This window comes from Camelus ferus, chromosome 32 (assembly GCF_009834535.1).
Source record: "Camelus ferus isolate YT-003-E chromosome 32, BCGSAC_Cfer_1.0, whole genome shotgun sequence".
Taxonomy (NCBI): domain Eukaryota; kingdom Metazoa; phylum Chordata; class Mammalia; order Artiodactyla; family Camelidae; genus Camelus; species Camelus ferus.
Window position 1 is genome coordinate 7,059,205 of NC_045727.1, and position 17,958 is coordinate 7,077,162.

A 17,958-nucleotide genomic window follows, 5' to 3' on the forward strand; every position below is an offset into this window, starting at 1 on the left:
ATTTAGGAAGGGGCAGATGGATGACATAGCAAAAAGGCTGAATAAGGCTGAAGGGACAGGGAAGAGACTTTCCTTTTATTTTTTTAACCTATAAAGAGTTTTTAAATGACTTCAATATACAAATAATCAGCCACATAGCATAACCTAAAGGCACAGGATTGGAAGTCAGAATGCATTCACTTTCCTAATCCATCACCTTGTAGTACCTTATGAAACCCTGGGCAAGGAGGATCAGCTGAATGGCCTCTCAAAGATGTCCACATCCTAATTCCCAGAGTCTGTGAATATATTACCTGACAAAGGGGAATTACGGTACCAGATGGAATTAAGGTTGCTAATCAGCTGACCTTACATTGGGAGATTACCCTGAATTATCTGAGCGGACCCAATGGAATCACAAAGGTCCTTAAATGGGGAAGAAGGCAGGATTGTCAGAATGAGAATGATGCCATGTGTGAAGGACTTGACCAGACATTGCTGTCTTTGAAGATGGAGGAAGGGGCCAGAAGCCAAGGAGGGCAGGCAGCCTCTAGAAGCTGGAAAAGGCAAGGAAACAGATTCTCCCCTAGAGGCCTCAGAATGGAATGTAGCCCTGCTGACACCTTGATTTTAGCGCAGTGAGACCCACTTCAGACTTCTGACCTCCAGAACTGTAAGATTTGTGTTTGTCTTAAGCCACTAAGTTTCTAGTAATTTGTCACAGCAGCCATAAGAAATTAATACAGGATAGGACTTATCCTTGCTAAGCCTCAGTTTCCCCACCTCTAAACTGGGTTTACCAACACCCCTGAAATGACCATTGTCAGGATTAAATGAAACACATTGATGGGTTTTGTACACAGCCTGCACCTCATAAAAAGAAGCTATTTCTATTATTGCATGTTCATTATATGAAGCTCATAAATATAAATAAGCAAACATAAAAATTAACTAATTAAATAAAGACCTTTAGCAATCCTACCACCCGAAAGCAATGAACATCTTGCTATATTTCCTTCCAGACTCCCTTCTACATACATAAACGTGAAAACGCATATATGATAGTTTTGATTCAGTATGAACTGGGTCAAATGACACACACCTGCTGTTGTATAATTTACCTTTCTTCACTTCCTCCCATCTCATCTATAAACAAATTACTCCAGCAACATTCTGAGTGGCCGTAGGGAATTCCATTGTATGGACCGTTGCTTGTTTACAAACAAAATCCTCCCTTTGGGAACATTTAAGGTGTTCTCACTATTATGGTTCAGAAACATCTCTGCAATATGTGTCCTTTTACATGGGCCTTCATGCCCTCATTTGGTTGTTTACTTGTTTTGTCCTGAGAATAAAATCATAGCAATGGGCCAAATAGCATTTACATTTTAAGTTTGGTACACCATATTTCAAATTGGGGGGAGTCACTGTAACTGATCGATTTTTAAGCCAGAAAAGGAACCTAGTGATCAACAGGTTTACCCTCTCATTTTTTAATACGTGGTTTACGCTCTCATTTTTTGTTTGTTTGTTTGTTTTAATTGAAGTACCATCAGTTACAATGTATCGATTTCTGGTGTACAGCACAATGTCCCGTCACACATATACATACGCATATTCGTTTTCATATTCTTTTTCATTAAAGGTTATTACAAGATATTGAGATTTACAAATGTTAGCCACTATAGATAAAAATAGATTTTAAAAAAGTTTCTTCTCTCATTTGTTTTTAAATGTTTCTTTTTATCTCCACAAAGTTAATGTTTTGAAGTCTATGTAGACTATAGGATTCCCTTAAGAATACAGACATACTTCTGCATTATCCCCCACTTAACATTCCATTTTGAACATCTTCTGATATTAAACACATTTCAAAAAGTTGTTTTTTGAAATGACTGCCGAATGTGATGGCGTCACATTATTTGACACGTCAATTATTTGATGGCGTATTTATAGTTAGGTGTTGAGACTGATTATCATATATTCCCCTCATTGGACAGAGGGCCTCAGGGATTTGCCAAAGGCTGACATCCAGCTAAGAGGAGATCCTGTCTGGTCCGTGGTGAGAGGTCCCTGCCAAGTCTGGGCAGGGGCTGGTCACCCAGGAGGGAGCTTCTGCCAGTGACAGCGGAGGAGCCACACACACCTGAAAAGGCCTCCAGAAAGCCTCGTTTTTATCCAGAAACCACGAAGTGCCCTAAAAGCCCAGGTAAAGACTCAGCCCTGGGGGCCTTTGGGGGCTCCCAGCATAGAGCGAATGCTCAGTATTTACTGCCTACTCAGAGCACGGTTGATGTCCTAAAGGAGGTGGGGAAAGCACTCTTTAAGCAGAAAGAAAGGAGAAGCAGTGTTACGTATATTGACACACATCTGCTATGTATACTTGCCTTTCTGGATTGTAATTAGTCTGTGTGTGTGTGTGTGTGTGTGTGTGTGTGTGTGTGTGTGTGTGTGTGTGTGTGTGTGTGTGTCTGTCTGTCTTAGGCGGGGAGCTTTTGAGGGCAGCTATGGGTAGACTCGAGTGAATGAGCCAGTAAAAACCACAGGCTGTTTTTGTTTGTTGAGTGAGGGCAGGAAATTCACTGATGTGGTTATTCAGTGGAATGGCTTCATTCCAGTTTTTCTCTCGTGCTTCTGCTAGAGAAAGTGTTTCACAAGGGAGGCCTGGACAAAGATAAATCTTCAACCTGTGACCACGACATGAGTTCAGAAACTGTTGTCCAGGCCATGCCAGTGACTTGGAATTGTAACTTTAGGGGCCCAGGCTCTGGCTGTTAGCCAAGGATCTGCACTGAAATTTTGTTCTGGAAATGGACCTCCAGCTGGTCTCTGGGATTCCACCCTTTACATTCTCCCTGACAGCTTCTGCATAAAATATTTTTAAGAAAAAGTTAGGCAGAAAATTAATTTTAAAAACAAGCAAATTCTAGTTCTTCAAAAAATTAAAAATAGAACTATCATATGATTCAGCAATCCCACTTCCGAGTATATACTCAAAAGAATTAAAAGCAGAGTCTGGAAGAGGTACTTACAAGTCATGTGTACGGCAGTACTATCCACAATAGCCAAGAGATGGAAGCAACCCAGTGTCCACGGACAGATAAATGGATAAACAAAATGTGGTCTATCCATACAATGGAATATTATTCAGCTTTATAAAGGAAATTCTGACACAGGCTATAACATGAATGAAACTTGAGGTCATTATACTAAGTGAAATAAACCAGGAACAAAAGCACAAATACTGTATGATTCCACTTATATGAGGATATATATATATATAAAGTAGTCAAATTCATAGAGACAGAAAATAGAATAGCGTTGCCAGGGACTGGGTGGGGAGGAGCGAGTGGGGAGTTGTTGTTTAGTTTTGCAAGATTAAAAAGTTCTGAAGGCTGGTTGCACAACAATCTAGTGTATTCACAGGTAGAATATTATTCAGCCCGAAATAGCAATGAAGATCTGATACACACTACAACGTAGATGAACCTTGAAAGCATGGTGCTAAGTGAAAGAAACAGGACACAAAAGGACGAATATTTTATGATTCCTTTTATATGAAATATCCAGAGTAGGTAAATCCATAGACACAGAATGCACACTGGTGTTCGCCAGGACTGGGAGGGGTAGGGAACGAGGAGCAACTGCTTCCTGGGGTTTTATTTTGAGGCGATGAAAATGTTCTGGAACTAGACAGAGGTAGTGGTTGTACAACACTGTGAATGTACTAAATGCTACCGCATTGTTCACCTTAAGATGGTTCATTTTATATTAACCATGAGTTATATATAGTGCATGACTCTCACTTTAATTTAAAAAAATAAGCGAATTCTAGAAGTCACCCACAAGTGTGTTTGTAGGCTCAGAGGTTGTTCGCAGGACTGCTCTGCAAACAGCACGTGCTTTTAGAGACTGGGAAACAGAAATGGACAGACTAACAGTATAGACACTGGTGTTGCTTTTGCCAGCATCCATTTTTCTTTTAATTAACAGCACCCCACTCTTCCTTTGGGGAACCACCCTTTTGTGATTCTTGGTTGGTGTGGTTTGGGGGGGCCAGGCGAGGGCTCCAGGGATGGTCATGTGACCCAAGGCTGGCCAGTCAAAGCAGTGCATTCCTCTAGCCTAGCCACCGGTCCAAGAATGCACAGGTGAACCAAGCCAGGCCAACGAGACTCAGTTCCAGGACCTAGTTTGGAACCAATGGAGAGAAGGAATCTCTCTTCCAGCAAGGCTGCTGGGGAGAGAGTATGTCAGCCTGGAGCTGTTGGTGGTCATCTTATCACTGGGACCAAAGAGACTGCCTGGGAATGGAGCCAACGCAGAGGAAAGCAGCTCTGAGAGAGTCATCGTCACATGATGGTAATGACACTATTTGACCTCTGGGTGGAGCCAAGCGTGAAGCAGGATCTACCCTTGGGCTTTTCAGATGCCAAGGCCAGCAAATTCCATTTTGGACCTGTGCCTATTTCAGTTGGATGTTCTTCACTTGCAACAGAGCAAGTCGTTAGTCAATGCAGATGATCTGCTCATGAAAAAGGAGATAGAAATAGAAACCACATATCCCAAATCATGATGGAACTCAGTGCATTCAGACCTTAGGGCCATCAGATTAGTGATTGTTCAAATTGGAATCTTCACTGTCTTCATGAAAAATGGCTTGCCTTGTGTCTTAGGCAAGAGAAACCCCAGAATGCCTGGCCTGCCCACAGCCCCTAGGAAGCCCTCATGAACGCACCCTCTGACCCACCTGACAGCTGATCCACATGCGGGTCAAACCACCTGTGACATGGCCTGGATCATAAAGATGACCTACACCAATCTGATTCCACCCTTTGAATCTGCACGGGTGTATAAGGAGCAGTAGGTAGGGGTTAGTGGTAGGAGCTAGTGCAGAAAGGAGAGAATGCACACGGGGTGCAGGGGGGCCATTAAAAGTCTTGTGCAGGCTGGAAACTGGAGGCAACAGGGAGTGTGGGTAAAAGGAAATAGAGTATGGAGAAGAAATGGCCCATCGGCAGTGGGAAAACAGCAGATTCACAGAAGAAAATGAGCACCTGGAGAGACAGAGAGCCTCCTACCTCCAGAACTGACCCACTCCATGAAAGGGCTCCAGGTCAGTGCCAGACCACCAGCAGCCTTTCAGCAAATGCCTTGTTCTTAAGGTGACCCCAGCACATCTCTGTCCCTAGAAACCCAAAGAACCTGCCCCAATTATTTTTATGTTAATCAGGATTCATTCAGTGGCAAGTGACTAAAACCAAATGCAAAGAGAATCTTCAAAGAAGAAAAGTAATTAGTTTGGGTACTGGGATGTCAGTGAGTGAGTGGCTTCAGAAGTATCTGGATCCACAGGCTTGAGTGGGCCCATAAGTATCCGTCTCCCTCCTATTTCTCGACTTTGTTTGCTTATGGGCTGGTTTCAATTTCAAGTAGACGCTCCCTTTCTGTTGCCAGATAGCCACTGTGGTCAGCAGCCTCTAAGATGGCCCCAGCGATCCCCACCTCCTGGTATTCACAGCTTTGTGTAACCCCATTCCCCAGAGTAACCTGCTTCTAACCAATAAAATATGGCAGTGTTAATGGGTTAGGTTACATAAGATTGTGACTTACATCTTGCTGGCACCCACTCACTACTGCCTTCTTGGCTTGCAGAGTTTCTCGAACTCGGCTGCCAGGTGGAAAGGCTCATATGACACGGAACTGAGGGTGGCCTCCGGCCAACAGCCAGTGAGGATTTGAGGTCCTTAGTCCAATGTCCCACAAGGAACTGAATCCTGCCAACAACCACCAAGTGAGGTTGAAAGTGGGTTGTTTGGATGAATGAAATGTCCGGCTAAATGTCCTGGTTAAAAACCTCTGTGTGATTTCTCAGGCCTGACCATAGAGAATTCAAAGGCTCCACCTGGCAGGCCTCCCGGGGGAGAGCTGGCCTCCCCACACAGACCCGGTGCATGGCCAGCACGATGCAGCCTCTAAGGGCGTCATGGCAGTCAAGGACTCAGCCCCTCTGACCAGTCATGCCCTCCTGCATATTGTGCTCCTTTTGTCCTGGGTCCCTTTATCTGAGGTCCTGAGCAGATGTCCTCTCCAGGCACCTCTGCCAAGGCCTTCTTATTGGGGGGTGGAGGGGGACACGACCTTGCAGACACTTGCTCCACTCTGACTCTGTACCCAGTACTTTTCCACTCTGAACCCTCCTCCCTCGTCCCCTCCATCCCCACCCGCCAAGCCCCAGGGGAGCCTTTTGTCTGGGGTTCCCTCAACAGTGAGGTGCCCCCAGCGCCTGCACTGACCTCTTGTGCTGGTCCATGGCAGGGAAATGCAGCAGGGGGAATAGGTGCTTTCTTGAGTTTCAGCTTCTTACTTAAACCATTGCAGCAAGTGATCAAAGGCTTAACTCTTTCATTTTCGGATTGTTGCTTTAATTGGCTGTTCGGACACCTGACAGTTCAGTGCTGTCTCCCAGCTAGACTGAGCTCCTGACAATGAGACCCCAGCTGCCCAGGCCCCTGGTCCATGGAAACTGTGAGATGGTAAGTGTATAGTATTTAAAGCTGCAAGGTTTGTGGTGACTTGTTATGCAGCAATAGCTGACCTATGCTAGCCACCAAGGGCTTCAGGCCTGCACTCATTCAGGTTAGCAACCTCAGGAGAAAGAAAGGTTCCATTGCTCAACACCTCCAGCAGAATTTAGGCACTGCTTCTCAGACTGGCTGGCTGTGTGCCCAGCCCTAATCCACCCATTATCCCCTTGACCAGCCTGGGTCCTCATCTTCTTCCATAACTCCATCCCCATCAGGTTTGCTTAGGGTTGGGGAGGGGCAGTTTTCCAAAGGGAAATTATTGTGCTGATGCCAGAAAGAAGAGAAACAGAGGCAGGAAAGCAAAAGCAACACATGACCTCTTCAAGTAGCAAGGGAGAAGTGTGCACGCCTTCACAGAGATCCTGTTAACCAGCTCAAGAGAGCAACTTGTAAGCACCATGTCAGTAGCGCCCTGCATGAGTCCACAGCTAATACTAATTACCTATGATGCCAGCCACTTTATTAGACTCCATCTCTACTTATCAAAATTTTATGAGCTTATTAGAGCTTTCTGCTTGCTCCAGAAATTAAGAAACAGCAGTTGACCCTTGAACAGCATGGCTTTGAACTGCACAGGTCCACTTATATGTGGATTCTTTTGAATAAGTATATTGGAAAATTTCCTGGAGATCTCTGACAATTTGAAAAAACTCACAGATGAACTACGTAACCTAAAAATATGGAAAAAATTAAGGAAAAGTTAGGTATATTGTAAACTCATAGAACATATCTGTTAATAGATAGTTTATGTTATCAGTAAGGCTTCCCATCAACAGTAAGCTATCAGTAGTTAAGTTTTGGGGGAATCAAAAGTTACATGCAGATTTTGGACTGCATGGAGGGGTTGGTGCCCCTAATCTCCACGTTGTTCAGGGGTCAACTGTATATTTATTAAAACACACTAACCTACCTCTTATTTTGACTTCCTCAACTTGCATGAATTAGTAAAGTTTTGCTGTAATTAATATTTGTCCAGAAGTTCAAGGCAAGTGAACAAAGAGATTAGATAACAACAGGATGCCTGATCATTTTTCTGTAGTTGAGCCAAAGTCCTAGAAGGGGAAATGTCACAGATACGGAAATATATATATATAGTTTTTTTTTTCATGTTGATCTGTTTTGCAGATGAACCCAGGCAGGGTTACTAGTTGCTTTAAACTCAAGGCTGTTAAGGACGTGGGGGTTTATCTGCACTTTTTGTGGTGCGAGGAGAGGCTGAGTCAGAGAGACGGAAGATACCTCAATGAAATACTACATCTTTTTTCCTAATACAGCAAGTTGAGATGTAAGATAATAATCAAGGGGTCTCGTGGGAACCAGAGAAGACCAGTACACCGTATCTTATGTACAAGTTAGAATCCAGTGTCAATGTGTAAGACCAAACACACCCAAACTACTTATGTTACAGTAAATTTAAATTTAAAAAGTAAATTGCTTTTTAAGTAAACTTAAATTTCTCTCTCACTCTCTTTTCTAAGTGAATGGAGTGAAATTCACATAAGTTATATATGAGGATAGTGTGACTCCACTGAACAGTAAAAAAGAAAAAAATCAGAAATAGTCTGCCAATGAGATCTCATTAACATAAGGAACACTTCTCTATACACAGGCAAAGAAAAGTCTCCCTAATTTGAAGACTCAGATACCTCAGAAATTAAAAACTCCAGTTTAGAATCAGATTAGCCACATGGGCACACTGAGCTAATGTAGACCCCCATCCTGCTCCAAACACATAGAAATACTAGAAAAAAATTTTAATTAAATACATAGCCAAGCTTGGAAAGAAAAAGGAAACTCTCAGTTTCCAAAAGTAAAGAGAGCACGTGTATCCAGGATGGTGAGAGCAAGAACTGCTGTGCTGCAGTGATGCGCGTGGGTACCAGACATGACTTAGGTCCCAGGGGATGGGAGTGGTTGAACCTGAGCAAGGCAGAGTGCTGGACATGAGCCAGCACCCTCTATGAGAAGAAGACCGTGGAAGCTTTGACCACTGACCCAGGAAGGGGTCAAGGAAGGAATCTTGTCTTTACGAGGAGCTCTATTTGGAGAAAAAGGTCTTTTATGACATCTTAGAACCTGTAGTCTTTACCAAATATGGACTTGGATCCCACAGATCTAAAATATCTAGCACTGGCAAGGATGGGGAGATGTTGGGAGAGGTAGATAGCAGTATAGCTTTTTTGGAAGACAGTTCGGCAGGATCCATCAAAATTCCAAACATGCCTGCTTTCTTACCCAGTAATACCTCTTCTGAGAATTTTTCCTCCAGGAAATCTCACAAGGTTCACAAAGCCTGAAAATCGCTATGGAGCCTGGGGTGTTCATTGCTTTGTTGTTTGTGATAATGAAAAAGAGAAAACAACTTAAGTGCCCATTGAGTGGAGGATTAACTGGATTATGATGAATCCACGCTCTGAAGTCATCATAACTATGGAGTACCGGCCAGTCTTTAAAAAGCATACGCTGGACTTAAATGAAGTGACATAGAGAGGACCCCAAAATATGTTAAGTGAAAAACAGTGACATCGGTAAAAATGGCGGAGTAAGAGCCTCTGAAAATTTGCTGTGTTGAAGATTTGCCCTGACTTACACACAGAGCCCCTCAACAGAGACTGGGAGACACACTGGTTCCCGGAAGTTAAGGAAATCCCTGTCTGAGCATTAGCTGACCACTGAGCAGAGACTTTCATGACCACACATGACAAAGAGTGTAGACTTAATAGACTTAGTTCAGAGAAGTCATCAAACAGCTTCTACAACAACAAACCCCGGGAGTGGTGAGAATCTGATTTCCAAAGTTGTCGTGTATTATTAAAGTGTCCAGTTTTCAACAAAAAATTATGAAATATGCAAAGAAACAAAAAAGTATGGCTCATACACAGGGAAAAAAAGCCCAGTCAACCAATAGAAACTCCTCTAAGGATGCCCAGATATTGGACTTACTAACAAAGATCTTAAATCAGCTGTTTTAAATATGTTCAAAGAACTAATAGAAATGAAGCCCATGAAAATATGTTCAACATCACAAGTCATTAGAGAAATGCAGATCAAAACCACATTGAGATATTACCTCACACCCATTAGGCTGGCTAAGCAAAAAACCCAGAAAATAACAAAAAATTAAAAATAGCAGAACTATCCCAGGATCCAGTAGTCCTACTTCTGACTATATAACCAAAGAAATTGAAAGCAGAGTCTTTTGTTTGTTTTTTTGGGGTGGAGGTAATTAGGTTTATTTATATATATATATATATATATATATATATATTTTTTTTTTTTTTTTTTTTTTAATGGAGGTACTGGGGATTGAACCCAGGACCTCGTGCATGCTAAGCACACTCTACCACTGAGATATACCCTCCCAAAAGCAGAGTCTTAATATAATATTTGTACACCCGTATTCACAGCAGCATTATGCACAAGGGCCAAAAGGTGGAAGCAACCCAAATGTCTGCTGATGGATACATGGAAAAAAACTGTGGTAAATACTTAACAATGGAATACTATTCAGCCTTAAAAATGAAGGAAATTCTTTCACATGCTACAATATGGATAAACCATGAGGAGAAAATCACTTTGCTGTACACCAGAAACTAATACAGCACTGTAAATCAGCTGTACTTCAATTAAAACATAAAAATAAAAAACAAATATATGTGTATACATGATGTGTGATCTCATCTATGTTTTTTTGAAAAGTCTGTACGTTTATGTGTTGTGTATGATGTATGCATATGTAAGCACATAAGCAAGGACAGACAACAGGTAACTGGTTTTCTTTAGGGAGAAATAGAGAATTTAAGAATTGTTGCAAGGACTTTTACTTCCCACAAGTGGACTGAAGTTTTTTAAATTATATTTTTACAAATTTTCCTTTTAAGACAATTAACATATTTCTTCTTAACTGACTAGCAAAAAGCGTTTTAAAAGATAGGAAACTAAAGTAAGCCAAATCATTAGTATGGTGATATTGACTATTTGATATGTAAAATGTGGGGGAAAATTGTAATTTTTATAATTTTAATTGTAAAACATTATAAATTACAACATTATAATTTATACAATTATAATACTATATTTTATTTTTTCTTTTTATTATCTTTTATATAATGATAATATTATAATGAATTATAAAGTAAGATACATATTCTGCATATCCCAAATGACATGATAACATTTATTCAGCTTTCTTCTCTGCCAGCTTCCATGCTAAGCATCTTATATGGTTTCTCTCACATAATCATCTCAACATGTCCTAAGGTAGGGGCTATAGTTATTCCTATTTTACAGCAGAGGAAACTGAGGCTCAGAAAGAAGCTTAGAAACAGTGGGCTAGAGATGTAAATCCAAGTGTGTTTGATACGAGAACCCAGGGTCTTATCCAGCAGCCAGTTAGAAAAGATTGGAATGCAGGCCGGGGAACAGAGAACATAAGAAGGTGCAATGTCACTAAGGAGATAAATGTTTAGGACAAGGGCAGTGAAACTTCCTGTGACTTTATATAAACTTAAATGAAGATGCCCAGTAAAGATGGTTCCCCAAAGACAGGCTGTACCCTGAGGCAGGGAAGATAAGCAGCTCCTGTGGAGGCCAGATGTCCCCTGGAAAGGGAGAAACTGAACTGATTGTCAAGAAAATAGTTTTGGGCAAACAAGAACCATCTGCAAGATTCTAGAGCTTTGTGAGCAAGAGTTGCCAAAATAAATTCTCACCCAAGTGCTGCATTCAGTGTGGCCATCCATCCGCTTCTGTTGGGGCCAGCACTCTGTTTGTACATTTACCATTTACTGAACATCTAGCAGGTGCCAAGCCCTGTGCTAGACTGTGGGGACACAGACATGAATGAAACATGGTCCGTTCCTTCAAGGAGATTCCAGGCTGGAGCAGAAAAACAGACGTGGAAAATGATCCTTACAATTCAGAATGGCAAAGGTTGTGATATAAATTTCCACAGGGGAAGGGCATCTGTCCCTGCTGTGTACACCAAGGAAGACTTCCTGGAAGAGGTGACCACTGGAGCTCAAAGAATTGCTGGGAATTAGCCAGGTGAAGGAGGGAGGAAAGGGCACCTCCTGGCAATGGAAAGAACAAGAACATAGGCAGAGGGCAAGGGGATGTAGAGAGAACATGGCTTGGTTGAAAGAGCCATTGTCAGATGTGGCTGGAGCTATGGGGATGTGTGTGGGCTCCGTGGGGGCAGAGCCCAGTTTGCTTCGTAGCCTGTTACTGCAGCATCCAGCACGGTGCCTGGCATGTAGTAAAGGTCAGAAATCCAGTAAAGAGTGTGGGAACAGAGAGGAGGGGATGGACTGCAGGGTTGGAATGTGTGAGTGACTGCAGGGTGTACCTCTCTCAAAGAGCTCTGGCAGTAAACAAAGCTGCTGAAAAGTGAGGTTTCACATTCCTTGGGGTTTTGCCTTTTGGAAGTCTCATTTGTAAAAATACCGTTTCATTGCTATTTGACATTGGAATCATACAACAAAGAATGTTGCTCACCAGCTGATTCTACAGGGATTAAATCATTAGCCACTACAGTGACTGACCGACAGTGCACCCTGAAAGGAATTCAGGTTGAAACTGAGGATGGGGCACTCTGCTTTGGAAATACAGGCCCCTTAGATAGTTAGGGTTTATATCTCAGGAAGAATCTTAAGGAACCCAGATTCTTGCATCTTCCTGTGCATAGAAAAGCACTAAAATTATGAACTGAGTTACCTGTTCCATGTGACGAGCAGTAACCTTTTATTGAGATGTGTGCTTGACAGCACGTATTCCTGAGTAAAAATCATAAACACACTGGTCTCTCCCCCTCCATCTATGGAGCAGTTCCTCAGAGTTACTGAGAGACTGTTTCCTGGTCTATGGTCCTCACTAAGGTCCCTGAATAAAACTGAAACTCACCACTCTTATGTTTCCTTCTTTCAGTCGACAGAATGGTCAGAAATACGTGTTGGAAAGAAAGAAGGGGTCTAGGCTAGTTAAACCTAAAAGTAACTTACTTGTCCAGGAATCTAATCTTCCATCTCCCTTCTGTTTCCACAGACGCCCTGGATCCTGTGAAGGCACCCACCTGGAACCCCTGCCTCTCCAGAACCCAGCTGAGGATCAGGACTGCGAAGCCACAAAGCAAATGTCACGGAGCCCATAAATGAACAGGTACTTTTCTCATTTAGTGCCCTTGTATTCTTATTTTACCCAGAGTTCTAATAAGTTTGGTCATCTGGATTCTACAGTAGAGACGAGATAAAACAGCAAATTAAAGTAGCAAGTTAAGAGAAGCAAGAAGCATGTCTGTATTCGTAGTTCCCGATTACTGCATCTGCTGGTTGTGGGGTACCTGACTGGCACGTGCCTCATGAAATCCACTCAATAACCCCCAGAAACGGAGGCTCCAAGAGGGAAAGATAAATTTCCTAAGGACGCACTGAGACATAAGCAAACCTGACAGGTGGAGGGACGAAAACCTGTGCTCAAGGCCTCGCCCAGAGGAGGAATTAACAAAGAAACAGCAGTCTGGGGCCATTTTGTGTGGGAAGGAAGTCCCTCTGGTTCCCACAGATAGCACAGCACAGCATAGCAGCCAAGGTTCACCACGTTCACACACACGAAAGGTCATTCCTGGAATCGTCGTGAGAACAGACTGCATCGTGTCCACTGTGCTCTGTTCAGAGTAAGGGAACTATGTGATGCATTTCAGAAATATCAAGAACTTGAATACGTTGGTGAGTCCTGGCTTTGCCTATGAGCTGTGACCTTGAGCGAGCTGTGACCTTGAGCAAGCTGCTTAGCAACTCTGGGCCTCTCTTTCTCCTCTGGACTGTGAGGGTTATTGTTTGAACCAACAATCTCTGGAATTCTTCGAGTTCCATGCAGTTTGGACCAACTCCTATCTCTTAGAAGGCCTTGATGGTGGTAGAACCCAGAATGCAGTCAGGGCTCAGAGCGCCACCTGGTGATTCAAGTTTATAAGTGAGGTTTTTCACTGCCTCCTGAGCCCAGCCAACCAAGGTTGACAAGTCAAGTGTAGACCTGCAGGATTGTTTGTTTCTTTTTCCCCTAACTCCTTGAAATTGCTTTAAAAGTGTTGTGAATATGTACATTTTCCTGGGAAGAAGGTACAGAGCTTTCATGGAAAGTTTCTTAATCCTCCCTTCCCCCAATCCAAGTTTTCACTGCTCTCAGTAAATGTGAGGCCCAGAGCAGAAGTGATTCATTCTCTAAACATAGGCTTGAGGCTGTGACTTTGTTTACAAAGTTATTTCATCTCTCTCAGCCTTAGCTTCCTCTTTTATGAAACACAGATAAGATTAGAACCTCTTTCCAAAGTTTGCTTTAAGGATAGGAGGAGAAATTCCATGAAAAGTGCACCTGGCAAGAGCAAATAGTATCTGTTATGAGAGAACTTTCTCAAAAGCTCGCAAGAAGTCAGCCATCAGCTGGAAAAGCCAGGATGCTGGTAGTTACCATGTCGCTGCCAGTTCAGCGAGACTAAGTTCCCCTGGACGGGGAGGCAGAAGTCTTAGAGTGGAAGTCAGTTTAACACACTTGTCTTTGAGAAATGAGAGTGGACTTTTGCAGGGATGGGAGAAAGAATTGAAGCAAACGATGATCAGATACTGGGATCTCAAAAGGTTAGGAATTCCTGGCTACACAGCCAAAGGAGTTTGACTGAATCTTTGGAAAAAAGGAAAAATAAGGGCATAAAACTCTATGTGATGGGGGAGGGTATAGCTCAAGTGGTAGAGTGCGTGCTTAAGGTGCACAGGTCCTGGGTTCAATCCCGAGTGCCTCCTCTAAAAACAAACAAACAAACATAATTACCCCTCTCCCCCAAAATCTCTTTAAAAAAAAGAGAAAATCTTAAACAAAGCAAGCAAACTAGACATGCTACTTGACCGCATTCCAGGCAGGTGCCTTGGTACACAGAGAACCCAATCTAAGTAAAGAGAGGCAGGCTTTTATAAAATGCCAGTCTGCTCACAGTAGGGCATCAAGGAAAGTAAGAACAATTACTTTCCAGAAGACATGAGTGGAATGATGGTTAAGGGAAAGGAAACTACAAAAGAAGTGCCCCAAGTTCTCTGAGTCCCTTACTGGCTTAAATATTTATTGAACGTCCATCAAGTGATGAATGGATAAACACCATGAGGTATCTCTATACACTGGAATATAATTCCACCATGAAAAGAAAGGAGATACTGATACCTGCCATGACATGGATGAACCTTGAAATCATTATATTAAGTGAAAGCAACCAGTCACAACGTATACTGTTTGATTTGATTTCTATGAAATGCCCACAATAGGCAAATCCATTGAGACAGAGAGTAGATTAATGGTTGCCGGCGCTGGGGGCTGGGGGTACAGGGAGTTGAGGGTGATAGCTTTAAAAGGTAAGGGGTTTCTTTTAGGGGTGAAAAAGTCTAAAATTGATTGTGGTGATGGCTGGACAACTCTGTGGCTATACTAAAAACCACTGAATTGTATGCTTTCAATGGGGGAATTTACAGTATGTGAACCCTACGTCAATAGTCATGTTGAAAAAAACTCTCATTGCACTTCACACACCTGGGTAATCACAATAGATGGATCCTCTATCATTACATAAACTTTGAAAACACAAGTGTTAATGGGTGTATAATATTCCCACGGTGCATAGTAGGTAACCAGCAAAGATTATCATCTTCAGAGTTTTGTTGTCCCCAGGGAAGAGGACTGGGGCCTGGGGGAGGTAGGCAGATGGCTCACTTTCAAGATACAATTTTGTTATAAAATGGTTTGGATTTTTTTTGTTGTTTGATTTACTTTTTCATTTACAAACACCAATGAAGCATCTCTGTTTCTGTCCCATAAATGTATCATTTTCCCCATCATTGTTTTTTCACTTTCGCATTTTCTTCTGCATAAAAAAAATTGTGGTAAAATACGTATAACATAAAATTTACCATCTTAATCTTTTTGGAGGGGTGGGTTTGTTTAAGGGGGGAGGAGATTAGGTTTGTTTATTTATTTTTGATGGAGGTACTGGGGATTGCACCCAGGACCTCGTGTGTGCTAGGCGTGCACTCTACCACTGAGCTATACCCTCCCCTCTACATCTTAACTTTTTTTAAGTGTATGGTTCAGTGGTGTTAAATACATTCACATCGTTGTGCCACCATCATCACCATCCATCTCCAGAATGCTGTGTCTTGCAAAATCAAAATGACAGACAGATTAAACGTCTCCCTGTTTCTCCCTCAACCTGCCTGACAACCATCATTCTCCTTTCCATCTCTAGGAATTTGACGGCATTCGGTGCCTCTCAATAAGTGGTACCAGACAGTATTTGTTCTTGTTGATTGGCTGCTTCCCATAGCACAGTATCTGCCGGGTTCATTCGGATTTTTTTCTTTGACCATTAGTATCTTATAAGTTTTCCAGTTAAAACAACTGGTTAGTTGTCAGAAACATAAATGTATACTTTTAATATAAAGTTAAGGGAAAAAGCAGGAATGAAAACTCTGGTTAAAATGTCATCACAACTTTATAAAAACAAACAAAAAAACACACATTGGAACTCAACAGAAAGGACTAGAAATTTCTAGTGATGATTGTGGTTACTTCTAGGTGGGTTATGGTTGTATTTTATCTTCTATTTTTGTTTTTTTAATTATTCTAAAATGAGTATGCTATGTTTCCAATTAGGAACAAAGTAAATGCTTATCTAAAAAAAAAGAAGTGTGACAGTTTCAGGAAAATGCTTCATCCAAAGTTTCTCAGGAGATCCTAGTTTACTAAGTAAATTCCTCTATCCCCGTACATTCAATACATTTGTGCTTATCAATCCATACGTCCCAATTTGGAGTTGGGGAGATAACATTTATGTTGGCCAGCATGTGCTCTCAGTGGGTGAACATGAGCTCCGAGAACAGGAGTCTGATGGAAAAGTGTTTTCTATGTGAGTCATTTGGTACAACTGGCTCCTAGCAGGTCTCCTCCTTGGTAATCCTTTCAAGTTTCCCACCTTGGAGTTGTCTCATGGGGGAAAGTGGGCTGTTCCAGTGGTACTGGCTCTGGAGAGCTGGCTGTGCCTGTGGGTCAGTAACTTCACAATGACAGCTTATAACTGGCGACAGTGGAAACATTTACACCATGGAAACTGGCAGACACTACAATTACGCCCCACTGCCTCCAGCCTAGAGTCTGCGGTTGAACATTTACCAACACACCCCTGGCCTGCTCTTATCCCTTAGGGTGAGTGAGCCATCCCCCTGCCTATTTCTCAGAGGACTGGATGGTCACTTTCTTGATCCCTCAGTAAGCAGCATTTTACCTTCTGGGGATGGACCTACCTTCCAAGTCCCGTGGCTCTTTGTCACTCGGAGACACCAAACTTCACCCTCTCAGTCTTGAGTCCAGATAGGAGAGGCCGGGCTTTGGTCAAAAATAGATGGATTCTACAACTCTCTCTTTTCCATGGTACCATCTCATCCTGCCAGCTTCTTTTTGGAACGTCACCTGACTTGGAACTTTCTTGCTACAGAATCTGCCCCTCAGTTCTTTTCTTCTGGGCAGAAGGCAGCGGGGGAGGTAGGAGAAGGTAGTGTTTGGGGAAAGTTTAGTAGGCTTTATTCTCCAGAGAAGGAGCCAGGTTGATTTTGTTGTCCTGGTCTTTGGGGTGCCAGTCTGTGGGTCCGAGACCCATCCAAGAAAGCATGGGTAGGATTTTGTCATCTACCTCTTAGTATTTCTTGAAGTGAAGGGTCCAGAGCTGGCCCTGAAGGGCCAGGCTGTTACCCCAGCTCTTCTCAACTGGCCCGCCCTTTCTGAGCCCCCAGGAGAATGTCTCTAGGTTGAACACAGAAGCAGGTTGTTGCTAAGAAACCTTTCAGCACTACCTCTAGGGAGGGGACATGACATGAGGAGTCGTGGGGCAGAAATAATAGGTGGCTTGATGGCCCCAGAGACCCAGGCTGCAGGAGCACTGGCTGCAGCGTCAGGCAGGAGCCCCATTCCCATCCCTCCCACCAAGACTGATCAAGATGACACCACTTCAGCCCTGGGTTCGAATCCAGAGTCCCCCATTTAAGTGTAATGTAAATTGGCCTCTCTGAGCCATCTGGCAATTGGGAATGAAAATGCCTACCTTTCAGGGAGGAGTCAATGGTTGAATGTACATAAGGTAGTTAACACAGAGTCAGTTTTTTCAATTCATGGAAGGTGAAAATAAAACAGAACAAAACAAAACAAAAACAGCCATGTGTAGCAGCCTGAGCAAAGAGGTGTTTGAGCCCGTGTTTCACATCTGATTGTGGGATTTAGGAGTCCTGACAGGCTCTGTCAGGGTGCATCTCAAATGACAGACCCCAAAGCGATGCCTTAAAGGCTTTTGAATCCCTTTGTACAAGTC